The following is a 17846-nucleotide window of genomic DNA, read 5'->3' as shown; positions in this document are numbered from 1 at the left end:
AGCTCTTTATGAGCTGTTCTTGGGCATCGAGCCCCATTTTGCGCTGTGGAAGAGATTGTTTTGCCTCGTACCCCGTTCTCACGAGGGGTCGATATATCAAGTGGGCGGAGCCGAAATATGGCGCATCGCCGGGACCGGATATCTATCCGGTACCCTAAATAAGGCGTCCAAAAACTGGCCTTCAGAATGGTTCTACATGGAGGACGCCCCTCTGCCGGATCCAGTTCGGATCGGCCTCCTGGAGTTCAGCAATGCTCCCTTGAAGAAACGCCTGAGTTGGCGCCCGCGGAGCCCTCAACGGGAAGATGATGGGAGCGTCCATTATCTCATGGGCCGGATTAGGTTACTGGCCCACTCCGGATTGACCATGATTGGAATCATGGCCACGTGCATTATGCGAGGGGTGCAGCCGCTCCAATATAGGGGCCACCCCATGTGGGATTTCAACGGGTAAGATGACGCCACCCGTCATGGCCGCAGAGGGCTGGGATCGGCCGCCGATCTGGTAAAGATCATGTCCGGCTTGTACAAGGGGGAGAAGGAGGACTTCCTCCGCACGAGTCCATTGAATGGATTCTCCATGAATAACCCTCGGAGCTGGGTAAGCGGACGTTTATCTATCCGATCCATATTTCCAAAGTCAAGTGTCTTACTTTGTGATTTTGACGCAGGAGCTGCGCCGGGACGTGGAGGGCATACAAAGCCTGACTTCACAGCCCGAGGATCCGGGACGATCCCTTGATCCGGCCTCCGAAGAGGATCCGGACATAAAGGTGGAGCTGATTGACGGGGTGTTCCACCAACATAGCATGGACAATGCTCTAGTCGCCATTACGGCTGACTACCTCGGTTTATTTCCGGCTTCCCAGGTGCCTACGACCGGAGTCCTGACACCATCATTTGATCCATGCTCATTTCTGACCATCCTATACCGATGGTGCATCGCAGGAGGCGTCTTTAAGGCGGGAAGCCGAACCCGCGGCGGCTGACCAGCAAGGGTCAGTTCGGCCCAGTAGGCGGAAGAGGAGTGCGACGCGAATTGAAACGTCACCGCAACGGTATGGCGCACCGCTGTTTTTAAGGGAAGGATCCCTAGGAGGTATATTAACGCTCATGACTTTTCCAGGAGAAAGAGCGCTCGTCGGACAGTGTCTGGAGAGGTTGCCAATCAAGCCTCCGCCAGCCATGCTCCAACGCGTGGTCCGGAAGGGGAGGCGAACACAAGGCATGAGCCGGATGCTCCTCCAACGGAGGATGCCGACAGGTTGTCCGCCACCAGGTCTGAGGTGGAGAGCGGCATGAATCACAGGCGTCGCCGGACAGTTCTCCGTGACGCGTGTTTCTCCCCGGAGGCATTGAATGCCTTTAATGACGGATACGCGCACCTCCGTGCCGCTCAAGATGGTTTAACCAGAGCCACGGAGCAGTATGTGAAGGACATACGAGTAAGAAATTTTAATAGTTATATATGCCAGTAGCCCCCGAGACTTAAAATAGTTAAAATAACTGATTTAAGGATCATTTGTTATGCAGGATCTTATGGAGAAGAATACCCACCTATTCTAGGAGCTTCAAGAGTGCAAGGCCCAACTTGAGGCCGCACTGGCCGCCACAGGGGGAGCTACAGAGACCCCCGCTGGTAATACATACTTCGAAAAGATAAGTAGTTAATAAAGTGCGGCGTGTGCGTAAATCTGACAATAATATTGCAGAGGGTGCCGGACTAGATCCGGACAAGCAATAGCTACTGCGCCAGCTGAAGGCCGGCGAGAGGGTGCTTATGAAGGTGCAGCAGGAGAGGAACAAGCTCCAAGATGCCCACACCCAGCTAGGAGAAGAGCTGAAAGGTGTTCGGGCCCAGCTGTCTGGCTCCGTGAAGGAGAATCAGCGGCTTCGTCGCGGCATTTATAGTAAGTGCTTGAGCAAACTCCTTTGAAAAGAAGAGTTCGGTGAGGAAGTCGATTGACAGAAATGTGTCTTTAGGTGTGCTCACAGGTCGCCCTGTGGAGGGAATGCCCGGTTCAACGGGTGACCAACTCCCCGAGCTGATGCAACTGCACGAACGTGTTCGGAAAGCGATGAGTGGCGTCGCCCAGGCCTTATGGCCGTCCGTCTCCCTACCCGAAAGCCTTGAAGGGCTTGCCGAGAAGCTTCAGGGAGCACGGCAGCGCTTCCGTCTGTGGAAGACATCGGCCTGCCGTCAAGGCGTCAGGGAGGCCTGGGGCATGGTGAAGACGTGGTACAAGAAGGCGGATCCGAACCACATGGCCGAGGTCGGACCTGTGGGGCCCGATGGGAAGGAGATCCCTGTGAGCTTAATGTACGGCCAAGTAGAGTTGGCCGTGAAGTATTCCCAACAGGACTGTAAATTAGACAGCCTGTTAGACGGGATTGAAGAGGAGTACAATCAGTCAATTTGACGATGTATTTTAAAATGACATGTAAATGCCTTCTAGCCGGATTGTAGATCGTTTGTCTTTGCCGACCTTTTCGCTTCAACCTCGGGACCCTAGAGTCCGGAGTGTGTCCGAATACCTTCTCAGTTATGAAAAAACCGGGGCATGCATGGAAACCAGGCGTAGGGGTCATTAGTGCTTTATCAGACAAGTGCCCAACTAGTTATGTTATATTACATGGTTAGTAAGAAACATCTTCCAGGGACAATAGTTCCGTTAGGGGTTCCTTTCCCTGGGAGGCATGCCCTGAAGTGCATGCCCACACTGCGAAGAGAGCAGAAAAAGCATCTGGGGGCAGATAAGTTAAATAAGTAATAAGTCATCTTTCAAGTCACCGACCGAATATTCCCTTAAGAACGCTAGCTTTCGGCTTCACCCAGTCTGAGGTACACATCCGGCTGATCCGGCAGTAACAATCGCAGAGGTGCTCCCTTTACCTCCTAGCCGAACAATCGGGAACGTAGGGGTAAGCACAGGAGCCAGGCAACCCAGCTTGGCCAAAACTTAAGTCATATCGATGCATATAATGGTGAATAAAAGGTACATGCGGAAGTATGACACATGTGTTGGGCATGAAGCCCGTATAAATAAGCTTCTGTTAAAGAAGCCCCCAGGTATAATGAGTGCTAGGAGCACATCAAGTGTGTGCGAACAATGCGCAAATCAGACTATCAAAGGCTTTTACTAAAAAAAAGTGGGAAGAAGGAGGGGGACAAGAGACAGTGAAAATGTAAAAGGTGGACGGAGGAGGGAGATGAACTTTGAGTCCGGCGTTAGGCGTAGAATCTTCGGAGACGGGCTGCGTTCCATGGGTTCGGCTCGAGTCGGTTGTCAGATGCGTTACATAGACGGTATGCTCCACCGGTTAGGACTTGGTCGATGATGAAGGGACCTTCCCATTTGGGCTTAAGTTTGTCCTTTTTCTTGTCCGGCAGGCGTAGAACAAGTTCGCCAACATTGTAAGTTTTGGCCCGTACTTCTCTGCTTTGATATCTTCGAGCATGCTGCTGATAGAATGCGGAACGAGCTTTTGCCACGTCCTGCTCCTCCTCTAAGGCGTCCAAACTGTCCTGCCGATCCAACTCGGCTTCTCTTTCTTCGTACATGCGCACGCGAGGTGAGTCATGAATTATATCGCAGGGCAGAACTGCCTTTGCGCCGTACACCATAAAAAATGGTGTGAATCCGGTAGTGCAGTTTGGCGTGGTCCGCAGCCCCCAGAGTATGGAGTCGAGCTCCTCTACCCAGTGTGTGTTAGATTCCTTGAGGGACCGCACTAGTCTAGGTTTGATGCCGCTCATGATTAGACCATTTGCTCGTTCGACTTGACCATTAGTTTGGGGGTGATAGACTTAAGCGTAGTCGAGCTTGATGCCCATGTTTTTGCACCAGAGTTTAACCTCGTCGGCCGTGAAATTCGTGCCGTTATCAGTGATGATGTTGTGGGGGACACCATAACGGTGTACTACCCCGGATATGAAGTCTATCACGGGTCCGGATTCGGCCGTTTTAACTGGCTTGGCCTCTATCCATTTGGTGAATTTGTCCACCATGACCAATAGGTATTTTTGCTTGTGGGTTCCCCCTTTAAGGGGTCCAACCATATCAAGCCCCCAGACCGCGAACGGCCAGGTGATGGGTATAGTTTTGAGGGCGGTGGGTGGCATGCGGCTTTGATTAGCAAAGAGCTGGCAACCGACGCATCGTTGGACTAAGTCCTGAGCATCTGCCCGGGCATTCGGCCAATAAAATCCTGTACGGAAGGCCTTGCCTACAAGGGCCCGGGCTGCCGCGTGGTGCCCATCGAGTCCGGCGTGAATTTCAGCCAGGAGATTTCGCCCTTCCTCTTCGGAGATACACCTTTGAAGGACTCCGGTTGTGCTTTTCTTATAAAGTTCTCCCTCATGGACCCTGTAGGCTTTAGATCACCGAACTATGCAGCGGGCCTCATTTTGGTCTTCGGGGAGTTCCTGCCTAGTTAAGTAGGCTAGGAATGGTTCCGTCCATGGGGCGATTACTGCCATTATTTCGTGGGCTGAGGGTGTTATTTCATTGGCTGAGCCACCGACTGTGTCAGAATGTTCCATGTTGGGTGGCGCGGTTGGTTCCGGGTTGCTATTTCCGGACTCCTCTTCCCATAGTACGGATGGCTTAAAGAGCCGCTCCAGGAAGATGTTTGGAGGGATGGTGTCGCGTTTTGCGCCGATGCGTGCCAACACGTCGGCTGCCTGGTTGTTATCCCGGGCTACGTGGTGGAATTCGAGTCCTTCGAACCGAGCTGACATTTTTAAGATGACGTTACGGTAGGCTGCCATTTTCGGATACTTGGCGTCAAAGTCTCCATTTACTTGGGATATTGCGAGGTTTGAATCCCCGCGGACCTCTAGGCATTGAATGCCCATGGAGATGGCCATCCGGAGACCATGTAGAAGGGCCTCGTATTCGGCTGCGTTGTTAGAGTCCGTGTACATTATTTGAAGTACGTATTGGACTGTATCTCCGGTTGGGGACGTCAAGACGACGCCAGCCCCCAAGCCGGCCAACATTTTAGAGCCGTCGAAGTGCATAATCCAATTGGAGTATGCGCCGTACTCTTTAGGGAGTTCGGCTTCAGTCCATTCAGCGACGAAGTCAGCCAAAACTTGCGACTTTATAGCTCGCTGCGGTTTGTAGGTTATATCGAATGGTAAAAGCTCAATGGCCCATTTTGCAATCCTGCCTGTCGCGTCGCGATTGTTTATGATGTCGTTGAGAGGTACTTCGGAGGCCACTATTATTGAACACTCTTGAAAGTAGTGTCACAGCTTCCGGGATGCCATGAACACCGCGTACACTATCTTTTGATAATGTGGGTACCGGGACTTGCATGGAGTTAGGACAGTGGATATGTAGTACACTGGTTTTTGAAGAGGGAATTTGTGCCCTTCTGTTTCTCGTTCGACGACGAGCACCGCGCTTACAACTTGATGTGTTGCCGCGATATATAACAACATTGGTTCGCCCAAGTTGGGCGCGGCCAGGACCGGATTTGTTGCCAGTATGGCCTTTATTTCTTCGAGTCTGGCTGTGACAGCATCCGTCCATTTGAAGTGTTCGGTGCGCCTGAGGAGGCGATAGAGGGGCAATGCTTTTTCTCCCAAACGGGAGATAAAGCGACTTAGGGCCGCCACGCATCCGGTCAATTTTTGTATTTGTTTGAGGTCTTTTGGGATGTCCAATTGTGATAGAGCTCGGATCTTGGCTGGGTTTGCTTCAATTCCTCTACCGGATACAATGAAGCCCAAGAGCTTTCTGGCTGGTACGCCGAAAACGCATTTTTCCGGGTTAAGCTTGATGTCATATGCTCGGAGTTTGTCGAATGCGAGCCTCAAATTGTCTATTAGAGTTTCGATGTGTTTGGTCTTGACGACCACATCGTCTACGTATGCCTCCACTGTTTTACCGATCTGGGTAGCCAGACATGTCTGAATCATGCGCTGATATGTTGCGCCGGCGTTTTTAAGTCCGAAGGGCATTGTGTTGAAGCAGAATGGTCCGTATGGAGTAATGAATGCCGTTGCGGCCTGGTCTATTTGCACCATCTTGATTTGATGGTATCCGGAGTATGCGTCGAGGAAACACAATGAATCATGCCCTGCAGTAGCATCGATGATTTGGTCGATGCGGGGGAGGGGGAAAGGATCCTTTGGACAGGACTTATTAAGGTCTTTAAAATCCACACAAAGGCGCCAGGATTTGTCCTTTTTTGGTACCATTACCAGGTTTGCTAGCCAGTCCGGATGTTTTATATCTCTGATGAATCCGGCTTCCAATAGTTTGGCTAGCTCCTCTCCCATTGCCTGTCTTTTGGGTTCGGAAAATCTTTGAAGAGCCTGTTTGACTGGCTTGAATCCTTTTAGGATATTTAGGATGTGCTCTGCCAGCCTGCGTGGGATTCCTGGCATATCTGAAGGGTGCCAGGGAAAAATGTCCCAATTTTCCCGAAGGTATTCTCGTAGTGCGGCTTCTACATTAGGGTTTAATTGTGCCCCAATGGAGGCCGTCTTTGTGGGGTCCGTAGGATGGACCTGGAATTTGACTATTTCGTCTGCTGGTTTGAAAGACATGGACTTAGATCTCTTGTCGAGTATCACATCGTCCCTATTCACCGTGGAGCGTAGTGCCGTGAGTTCTCCTGCCGCTAGTGCTTCGGATAGTGCCTCTAGGGCTAGTGCGGCTGTCTTGTTTTTGGCGCGGAGTGCTATGTCCGGATCACTGATCAGAGTGATGATTCCATTGGGCCCGGGCATTTTGAGCTTCATGTACTCGTAATTGGGTACGACTTGGAAAATTGTGAATGCCTCTCGCCCTAATAGAGCGTGATATCCGCTGCTGAACGGGGACACTTGGAACATGACTTCCTTGGACCTGTAGTTGTCCGGCGAGCCGAACACCATATCTAGTGTGATTTTTCCTGTGCAGCATACTTCCCGACTAGGGATTATTCCTCTAAAGGTTGTGCTGCTTCGCTCAATGCGGCTCCAGTGTATTTCCACTTTTTGGAGAGTTTCCTCGTAGATGAGGTTTAATCCGCTGCCGCCATCCATGAGTACCTTGGTAAGACGAAAGCCGTCCACTATGGGACTGAGGACCAATGCGGCTGGTGGTCGGGCTGTTCAGAATTTAGGTTCGTCGCTGGCATTGAAGGTGATAGCCGTGTCGCTCCATGGATTTGTTGTTGCTACTTGGTAGACTTCGGCGAGGCTGCGGATTGTTCGTTTCCGCATATTATTTGATGGAAAGTCTCGAAGACTATTGATACCGTACTGGTGCTGTTGGGCTGGTTGTCCGGGGCTAGAAGCCCTTCGCCACTTTTGGCCACCTGCCGTAGTATCCAACATGCCCGGAGGCTATGTGTTGGAGTGGCACCTTCTGCATTATGGATTTTGCAGGGTCCGCTGAGCCATCCCTCCAGTACGGTTCCGTACCCTTTGGGGTTTTTTTGCTTTTTGATTTTTGACACAGGTGCTTGAGCATGGTGCACCCTTTTATTCCGGACTAAGGTTGTGTTTAGGGCCGGATTGTCCCAAAATCTAGTTTCGGTTTTCCAGGCACTCTCCATCGCACAGTATTTTCGTACTATGGTCGCCAGGTCGGTGAAGCGCGTGACCTTGCGACGACTTATGGCGTTCATAATTCCCTTGTCCTGCAATTATTGCAGAAAATAGAGATTGCGCTTTCCTCATGGCAGTCCTTTATCCTGTCCATAACCAGGAGGAATCTGGCCCATAAATGATGTGCTGTTTCATCTGGCTCTTGCCGTATTTGGGATAGATCGCTTGTGTTTGGGTGGGCGGGTGGAACTAAATTCGGAACCCCACCTAATCTGAGGCGGTCATAAGGAAACCACCTAGCCGGATAGCTTGACCGGCGGCCAAAGCTCCTTTGGCGACGGTACCGTCTTTAAAGACGGGAGGAGGCATCCTTCCTGATTGCGACGGCACAGAGGAACTCTCAATGAAAGCACCAATGTCGGTGTCAAAACCGGCGAATCTCGGGTAGGGGGTCCCGAACTGTGCGTCTAGGCGGATGGTAACAGGAGACAAGGGACACGATGTTTTACCCAGGTTCGGGCCCTCTTGATGGAGGTAAAACCCTATGTCCTACTTGATTGATATTGATGATGTGGATGTTCCAAGAGTAGATCTACCACGAGATCAAGGAGGCTAAACCCTAGAAGCTATCCTATGGTATGATTGTTGTCATTCTACGGACTAAACCATCCGGTTTATATAGACATCGGAGAGGGCTAGGGTTACATAGAGTCGGTTACAATGGTAGGAGATCTACATATCCGTATCGCCAAGCTTGCCTTCCACGCCAAGGAAAGTCCCATCCGGACACGGGACGAAGTCTTCAATCTTGTATCTTCATAGTCTTGGAGTCCGGCCGATGATGATAGTTCGGCTATCCGGACACCCCCTAGTCCAGGACTCCCTCAACAGTCGACCAAGCTGAATTGTTATTGAATAATATGTTAACTAATGAAAATAATTGGACTATTCCCGAGCCAATTCCTGGGCCAGTTGAGCCAACTTCTGAGCCAGCTCCTGAGCCTATTCCTAAACCAACTCCGAAGAAGAGGGGTGTTCTATTTCTCAGTCCCGAAGATAAGCAAGAGGCAAAGAAATCTATGAAAGAAAAAGGTATTAAAGCTGAAGATGTTAAGAATTTACCTCCTATTGAAGAAATACATGGTCTTAATACACCGCTTGTCAAAGAAACACATGGTCTTGATAACCCGACACAGGTAGTAAAGGTAAATTCTCTCTATAGATATGATAAAGTTGAAATCCCGTCTACTAAATTTCATAGCCAATGTTTAGATGAATTTGATGACTTTATGGCTAGACAAGAAAGTTTTAATGCTTATGTTGATAGAGAATAAAGAGTAATGCTTTCATGATAGGACGCTTGAGTGATTATATGGCTAGAGTTAAAGGTAAACTTAAACTCATTAACAAATATGCTTCTAATGTTACCACTCAAGCATAACAAGTACTTAAAGCTCAAAGTGATTTGCTCGATGAATTAAATAATAAACATGATTTTGCTGTTAGAGTGGCTACTAGAACTGGTAGAATGACTCAGGAACCTTTGTATCCCGAAGGCCACCCTAAGAGAATTGAGCAAGATTCTTAGGGAAATAATGTAGATGCACCTAGTCCTTCTAAAAAGAAGAAAAAGAAAAACGATAGGACTTTGCATGCTTCTAGTGAACCTGTTGTAGACATACCTGAGAATCCCAATGATATTTCTATTTCTGATGCTGAAACACAATCAGGTGATGAACATTAACCTAGTGATAATGTTCATGTTGATGCTCAACCTAGCAATAATAATGATGTAGAGATTAAACCTATTGTTGATCTTGATAACCCACAATCAAAGAATCAACGTTACGATAAGAGAGACTTTGTTGCTAGGAAGCACGGTAAAGAAAGAGAACCATGGGTTCAAAAACCCATGCCCTTTCCTCCTAAGCCATCCAAGTCAAAGGATGATGAGGATTTTGAGCGCTTTGCTGAAATGATTAGAACTATCTTCTTACATATGCACTTAACTGATATGCTTAAAGTAAACCCTTATGCTAAGTACATTAAGGATATCATTAAAAATAAAAGAAAAATACTGGAAGCTGAAATTTCCACCATGCTTGCTAATTACACTTTTAAGGGTGGAATACCTAAGAAACTTGGAGATCGAGGAGTACGAACTATACCATGCTCCATTAAAAGAAATTATGTTAAAACTGCTTTATGTGATCTTGGAGCCGGTGTTAGTGTTATGCCTCTCTCATTATATCATAGACTTGAGTTGAATAAGTTGACACCTACTGAAATATCTTTGCAAATGGCTGATAAATCAACTGCTATATCTGTCGGTATTTGTGAGGATGTGCCTGTTGTGGTTGCAAATGTCACTATCTTAACGGACTTTGTTATTCTTGATATTCCCGAGGACGATAGTATGTCGACTATCCTTGGTAGACCCTTTTTGAATACTGCAGGGGCTGTTATTGATTGCAACAAAGGCAATGTCACTTTTCATGTTAATGGTAATGAGCATACGGTACACTTTCCGAGGAAACAACCTCAAGTTCATAGCATCAGTTCTATTAGAAAAGTACCAACTATCATTATTGGAGGTTTTGAATTTCCTCTTCCTACTGTCAAGAAAAAAATATGATATTCTTATTATTGGGGATGTGCATATCCCCGTTGAGGTAACCTAGTGTTATTCGAAATTTCTCTGGTTCCATGTTATTCGGAATGAGTTTGTTAACAAGAATTGATCAACCTTGTTAGTGGATTCCTTTTGATGATCATGAGATGGATGAAACTAGAAGGTACAACCTTCTGTACCCTCTTTTTACTTTCTGTTATTTAGAATAAATAAAGCAAAAATAATATTATTTGTCTGTCTTCTGAATTATCCGTGCAATAAAAAATATCCCAAAAATAAAAGTTCTCCAAATGCCCTGCAAATTTAGTATGATTTTTATGGAATATTTGAGGATTTTAGGCACTGAGAACACATCAGGGGGGCAAGAACCTGGCCACGAGGGTCCAGGGCGCGCCCACTCCCCCTGGGCGCGCCCCTGCCTCGTGGGTGTAAGTGCATCTAGTGCCACCCCTAGTTGGTTTTGGAGTATTGACGACAAACCTGGTTGAGGGACTAATGTGTTTGTGAGAATTGCTGGATAACACAGGTAGTAGTCCCTCATTGATTCGGTTTACCTACCGAAGATGACCCCTAAAAATGTGTGAAGACACTGAAGACAATGGTGGTCTATGAAGCTTTTGACGTTGAAGACTATGACATGAGAAGACATCGCATGAAGACTATGGAGCACGTAGACTTAGTTGGTTTGTTGTTTCCTTTTCTTCTTTGTTGAGTCATAGGAACCACCTCACTATTAAGTGGGGTCCAAGTGAACAAAGTCAGAGTGACTGAAGTGATGCTCAACCAAATCCTATGTCTTCGAGCGAAGACAATGAGAGCAAATCCTATCCAGAGACGGATGAGTCAGCTTTACTTGTACACCAAGTCAAGCTGCTGCGTGTGTTTGAAATCTGACCGTTGGGACACATGTCAGTTCCTTAGTGACCCAGAGTCATTTCGGACAAATCAGGTCGGGTTGCCCAGTGGCTATAAATAGCCCACCCCCTACACCATAAATTGGTGGCTGCTCAGAGTTAGTGCATGGCTTTTGTCATTTGAGAGCAACCCACTGAGGGAGTACTGGATTAAGGGGTCCTCGGACAGCCGGACAATATACTTTGGTCAGACTGTTGGACTATGAAGATGGAAGATTGAAGACTTCGTCCCGTGTCCGAATGGGACTCTCCTTTGCATGGAAGGCAAGCTTGGCAATTCGGATATGTAGATCTCCTTCTCTGTAACCGACTCTGTGTAACCCTAGCCCCCTCCGGTGTCTATATAAATCGGAGAGTTTAGTCCGTAGGACAACAACAATCAGAATCATAGGCTAGGTTCTAGGGTTTAGCCTCTACGATCTCGTGGTAGATCAACTCTTGTAATACTCATGTCATCAAGATCAATCAAGCAGGAAGTAGGGTATTACCTCCATCGAGAGGGCCTGAACCTGGGTAAAACATCGTGTCCCCTGCCTCCTATTACCATTAGCCTTAGACGCACAGTTTGGGACCCCCTACCCGAGATCCGCCAGTTTTGACACCAACATTGGTGCTTTCATTGAGAGTTCCACTGTGTGTCGCGATAAGGCTTGATGGCTCCTTCAATCATCTTCAACGACGCAGTCCAGGGGGAGGATTTCCTTCCCGGACAGATCTTTGAATTCGGCGGCTTTGCACTGCAGGCCAACTTGCTTGGCCACCTAGAGCAGATCGATAGCTACGCCCCTGGCCATCAGGTCAGGTTTGGAAGCTTGAACTATACTGCCGATATCCGCGGAGACTTGATCTTTGATGGATTCGAGTTCATGTCAGGTACGCCGGACGGTCACGACGAACATGACTTAGATCTGCCATCAGACAGTGTTTGGGAGATCGCACCTATAGCGGCCCCGGGAATCAATGCGGAGCAGATCGCGCCCTCCGAGGACGGGTGGATGGACCCCGCCACAAAGGCCGCACATTCATTGGCGTTGGAGTCGAACACTGATCCCACCTCCTGTGAGGGTGGTGTCATCGGACCCTCGGACTCATCTCCAGCTACAGGATCTGAACCGCGTACGTCCGTGCCTATCAAACCTGATAGGGCACCGGTCATGGAGTTCACCTCCGCGGACATTTTTCAGCACTCGCCCTTGGGTGATGTGCTAAATTCATTAAGGTTTCTCTCCATGTCAGGAGATTCCTGGGCGAACTATGTTCGGCTCGAGTGGGAAGCGGACGACGAAGAAATTGGTTCCCCACCCACCACCCACTTAATAGCCACTATCAATGACTTAACCGATGTGCTTGACTTCAACTCCGAAGACATCGATGGTATGGACGATGATGCAGGAGAAGAACATGAACCACCGCCTATAGGACGCTGGACAACCACCTCATCATATGATATATATATATGGTGGACACCCCCCAAACAAAGCAATGGCGATGAGGCAACGGAAGATAACCCCTTGGAGAAGCAATCTAGGCACCGGCGTCACAGGCGCCGCTCCAAGCCCCACCATAGCAAAAATAGTGATACCGGCACAAGAGATAACAATCCGGATGGTGCCGAAGACGAAAACAATCCTGCCCAACCAGGCTTCCAGCAGGACGAGCAAGAGGACGGGCAAGCTAGCCCTAAAGAATAGGCAACAGATGGAGAATCAGAGGATGATAACTACATGCCTCTCTCCGAAGAAGAAGTGAGCCTTGGCGACGAAGAATTCATCGTGCCTGAGGATCCCGTCGAGCAGGAGCGCTTCAAGCGCCAGCTTATAGCCACTGCAAAAAGCCTGAAGAAAAAGCAGAAACAGCTTCAAGCTGATCAAGATCTGCTAACTGATAGATGGACCGAGATCCTGGCTGCCGAGGAATACGGACTCGAGCGCCCTACAAAAAGTTACCCAAAGCGCAGGTTGCTACCCCAACTCGAGGAGGAGGCATAAAAACCCACACTACCAGCGCATGATGCGGCTGACCGGCCACTCCATGGCTGAGACAAGGCGGCGTACCAGCCCGAAGTCCAGACCGCACCCCGTCGCCAATCAAACAATAGTACTAAAGCCCGAGTCTACATGAAGGACCTGCGAGATGTATTGGAAAATAAAGCAGGACAGTCAAGATCGATCTACGGATCACGGGGGCGCGCCACAACATGTGATGATGACCGTCACGCCGGATACAATATACAAAAGTCCGGCCGGGTCGAATACAACAGACCAGATCCATTTGAACTACGTCGGGATGTAGCCCGGCATAGAGGCGCCGCACACCCCCTATGCTTCACTGATGAAGTTATGGATCATGAGTTCCCAGAAGGGTTTAAACCCGTAAACATTGAATCATATGACAGCACAACAGACCCTGCGGTATGGATTGAAGATTTTCTCCAACACATCCACATGGCCCGCGGCGATGACTTACATGCCACAAAGTACCTACCACTTAAGCTCAAAGGACCATCTCGGCATTGGCTGAATAGCCTGCTAGCAAGCTGCATTGGCAGTTGGGAGGACCTGGAAGAATCATTCCTTGACAACTTCCAGGGCACTTACGAGCGACCACCGGATGCTAATGACTTAGGTCACATAACCCAACAGCCCGGAGAATCAGCCAGGAAATTCTGGACTCGGTTCCTAACCAAAAAGAACCAAATTGTCGACTGTACGGATGCCGAAGCCTTAGCAGACTTCAAGCATAACATCCGTGACGAATGGCTCGCCCGACACCTCGGCCAAGAGAAGCAAAAATCCATGGCAGCCCTCACGACACTCATGACCCACTTTTGCACGGATGACGATAGCTGGCTGGCTTGTAGCAACATCACACCCAAAAACTCCGGCGATTCAGACGCCAGAGATAGCAACGCCAAGCCACAACGCAATAGACACAAGCGTCGCAATAATGGCGACAACATCAAAGACACGACAGTCAATACCGGATTCAGAGGCTCTAATTCCAGACAACGGAAAAAATCATTCAAAAGAAACAATCCGGGCCCGTCCAGTTTGGACCGCATACTTGATCGCTCATGTCACATTCACGGCACCCCCGATAAGCCAGCCAACCACACCAACAGAGAATGCTGGGTGTTTAAACATGCCGACAAGTTGAATGCCGAAAACAAGGAAAAGGGGCTGCATAGCAATGACGAGAGGAACCCCGGCCGCCGAACACAGGAGGACAGAAGAAATTCCCTCCCCAGGTGAAAACAGTGAATATGATATACGCAACCCATATTCCCAAGCGGGAACGGAAGCGTGCACTAAGGGACGTCTATGTGATGGAGCCAGTCGCCCCAGAGTTCAACCCATGGTCCTCTTGTCCGATCACTTTCGAACGCAGGGACCATCCTACCAGTATCCGTCATGGCGGTTCGGCCGCGTTGGTCCTTGACCTCATCATCAATGGATTCCATCTCACACGAGTCCTCATGGACGGCGGCAGCAGCCTGAACCTGCTCTATCAGGATATAGTGCACAAAATGGGCATCGATCCCTCAAGGATCAAGCCCACAAAAACCACCTTCAAGGGTGTCATACCAGGTGTGGAGGCCTGTTGCACAGGCTCAATCACACTAGAAGTGGTCTTCAGATCTCCGGACAATTTCCGAAGCGAGGAGTTAATCTTCGACATCGTCCCCTTCCGTAGTGGTTATCATGCCCTACTAGGACAAACCACATTTGCTCGATTCAATGCGGTACCGCACTACGCATACCTCAAGCTCAAGATGCCAGGACCTCGCGGGGTTATAATAGTCAATGGAAACACAGAACGCTCGCTCCGTATGGAGGAGCACACTCCAGCCCTCGCAGTAGAAGTACAAAGCAGCCTTCTTAGGCAGACCGCCAATCCGGCAATAAAGCCCCCGGACACCGTCAAGCGAGTCCGGATTACCCTGCAACATGATCCTCCGGCACACTCAGAGCTCGACTAGCAATTCAGCCTCCGTCCTAGTCCCAACCAAGAAGTGAAATCTATGCCGTGCGTACATAATTACGCACTCAAAATACCATGGGCATGGGCGGAGGCATGGCCACGACGCGGTCCACGAAGCAGCTCAACCGCCCCAGGACCCGTATTCCTTCATCATTTTCTTTCTTTTAGGACCCTACTTTCTGGAAGCCCTTTCAGGTATCTGGATTATCGGACTCATCACCGGAAGGAAAATCCAAGAAGACAAGAAGCTGGGGCGTATAAGGGAATACTCAGGTGGTCTCTGATAACGATCGTTATACCTGTTTTACATACCGACGTGCAGCTTACCCTTGGCTCGGACATGCCAAATAGTCCCATTTTGCTTATTGCACTACTTGTATACATACGCTTAGACGTATTATTTAAATAACAATGGGAAAATACACAGTGTCAGCTTATTATTACACTTTCTTTATGTTTTTCCTTGGCGGCTTATTTATGACAAACCGCACCCGTACACTTTGGTACGTTTAGTTCGTCAGGGGCCTCAGTGTACCCCATAACATGGCAAGAAAAGTCCGAACACTTTAGACAGTGCGGCACCCAAACTTATAGCATTATATGCATCAGCTCCGAATCATGTCTTGGGTGAATAGTTGGGTTTGCCCGGCTCCTATGTTTTGGTACCTTACGTTCCGCTATATCGGCTAAGGTAGCGCAGGGAGAACTATCGCGATTGTGTCCCGGTTCTTCCGGACGAGCACCTCAGTAGAGAAAGCCGAAAACTAACTATCATGATAAGGCGAGAGCTGGTCGCTGTTCGAGAGGTCTCAAATCCTTAAAGATTTTTTTCTCTTCAGGCAAGGAATCGGCCTCGTCCGATTTAGGTGTGTATAGCGCCCCGAGTCCGGCCTTCCGGATACTAGGGGCTTCACCAAAATTTAAAATTGTAGACTTCTATGGCCAAGTGAGAGTGATAAAGCTATATAGTCTGATTTCCTTGTTCGCTGCATTAAACACCTCCTTAAAAGGACCAAAAGTTTGGATAAAGAGTGTTTATATTTATCCCGAACACCCCACTACTAGTTACATGGGGGCAAAAGCCGACGACTGGCCAACTCCCAAGATTTTATAAACGGCCGCACAGAAGGTAATATTTTAAATTAACAAGCCCATATAGCGCACATAAACTCGTTTTCATATTACAGGATGGTATGAGTACATTCATTCAAATATTACATCCTTATCACATTCATCAGCCACAAGGCGGGTACCCTTAATGACATTGTCATAGTACTGTTCGGGGTGGTGATGCTCCTTGCCCTTCGGCGGCCCCTCCGTCACCAGCTTCTCGGCATCCATCTTCGCCCAGTGCACTTTCGCACGGGGCAAGGCCCCGCATGCACCTTCAATGCAGACGGACTGCTTAATGACTTCAAGCCACGGAGAGGCATTTACCATCTGCTTGATAAGGCCAAAGTAGCTGCCGGGCAGGGGCTCGCCAGGCCACAGCCGGGATATGAGGTCCTTCATGGCCAGTTCGACCGCCTTGTGAAGTTCGACCAGTTGCTTCAGCTGGTCGCTCAAGGGCATCGGATGTTCGGCCCCGATATACTGGGACCAATACAGCTTATCCGTCGACCTCCCTTCCTCAGCTCGGTAGAACTCTGCGACATCAGAAATGCTGTGCGGCAGATCTGCGAATGCTCCTAGAGAGCTCCAAATTTGGGTAAGTAAAAGGAAAGTTTCCTTCACATGCTTGCTTTGCATAATGAAAGCCTTACCCGCCGCTATCTTCTTGGCTGCCTCAATCTCCTGGAGGGCCTTCTGGGCTTCGACCTTGGCGTCTTGCGCGCTCTGACGGGCCTTCGCAAGCTCTAACTCTTGCGTCTTGGAGTCACGCTCCAAGGACTCGAATTTTTTGACGAAATCCTGGAGCTCTTGCTGGACCTCATCAACCCGAGCCTCTTGTTTTTCACGCTCAGTGTGCTCCTTGGCCGCTTTGTCTTCGGCCTCGGACAGCGCCCTCTTAAGGGCCAGTAGTTCGATCATGGCCCCTATTAAAATTCATCATGCTGCTATTAGCATCAACGATTTTTTCCTTTATATAACATTCAGACGGGGTATCACTTACCTTTGTTCTCCTCGAGCTGCTTCTTCACAAGGCCGAGCTCTTCTTCGGCCCGCCCCAGGTTCTGTCTCAGTCCGGAGACCTCCGCAGTGGCGGCGGCGGCGGACAGCAACGACGCCTGCTTATTCACATAGACATAATATGATTAGACTCCCGGGAATAATATTTGATCCTCTGTTCAGCCTTTTTTTCTGAACAGCAAACAGAGCATCAGGGGCTACTGTCTACACTGTGATACTTTCTCATAATTTAATTACTTACCTCAAAGCCTGTCAGGAGGCTGGCGCAGGCATCGGTCAATCCGCTTTTGGCGGACTGAACCTTCGCAATCACCGTACTCATAAGAGTATGGTGTTCTTCATCAAGGGAAGCGCTCTGAAGCGCTTCCACCAAGTTATTTGATGCCTATGGATGGACAAAGGTCATCGGCACAGGCGGCTCGCCCCCCTTAGCAAGGGGCCGCCTGCCTAAATCCAGAACCACTGGAGGTTTCGGCGCAGTATCCGGCTAGGGGCCAAGCTTACTGCGACCTCCATCACCAGAATCCATGGGGATCTCCCCCCCCCCCATGATCCCGGCATCGGGGGTTTCTCCTTGAGGTGCCTCCAGAACTATCTCTCCCTGGCCTGGTATCCTCTGAGACAACACTTCGGTGTCGTC

The sequence above is a fragment of the Triticum dicoccoides genome, chromosome 4B (assembly GCF_002162155.2).
Source record: "Triticum dicoccoides isolate Atlit2015 ecotype Zavitan chromosome 4B, WEW_v2.0, whole genome shotgun sequence".
Lineage (NCBI taxonomy): Eukaryota > Viridiplantae > Streptophyta > Magnoliopsida > Poales > Poaceae > Triticum > Triticum dicoccoides.
This window is presented reverse-complemented; position numbering follows the sequence as displayed.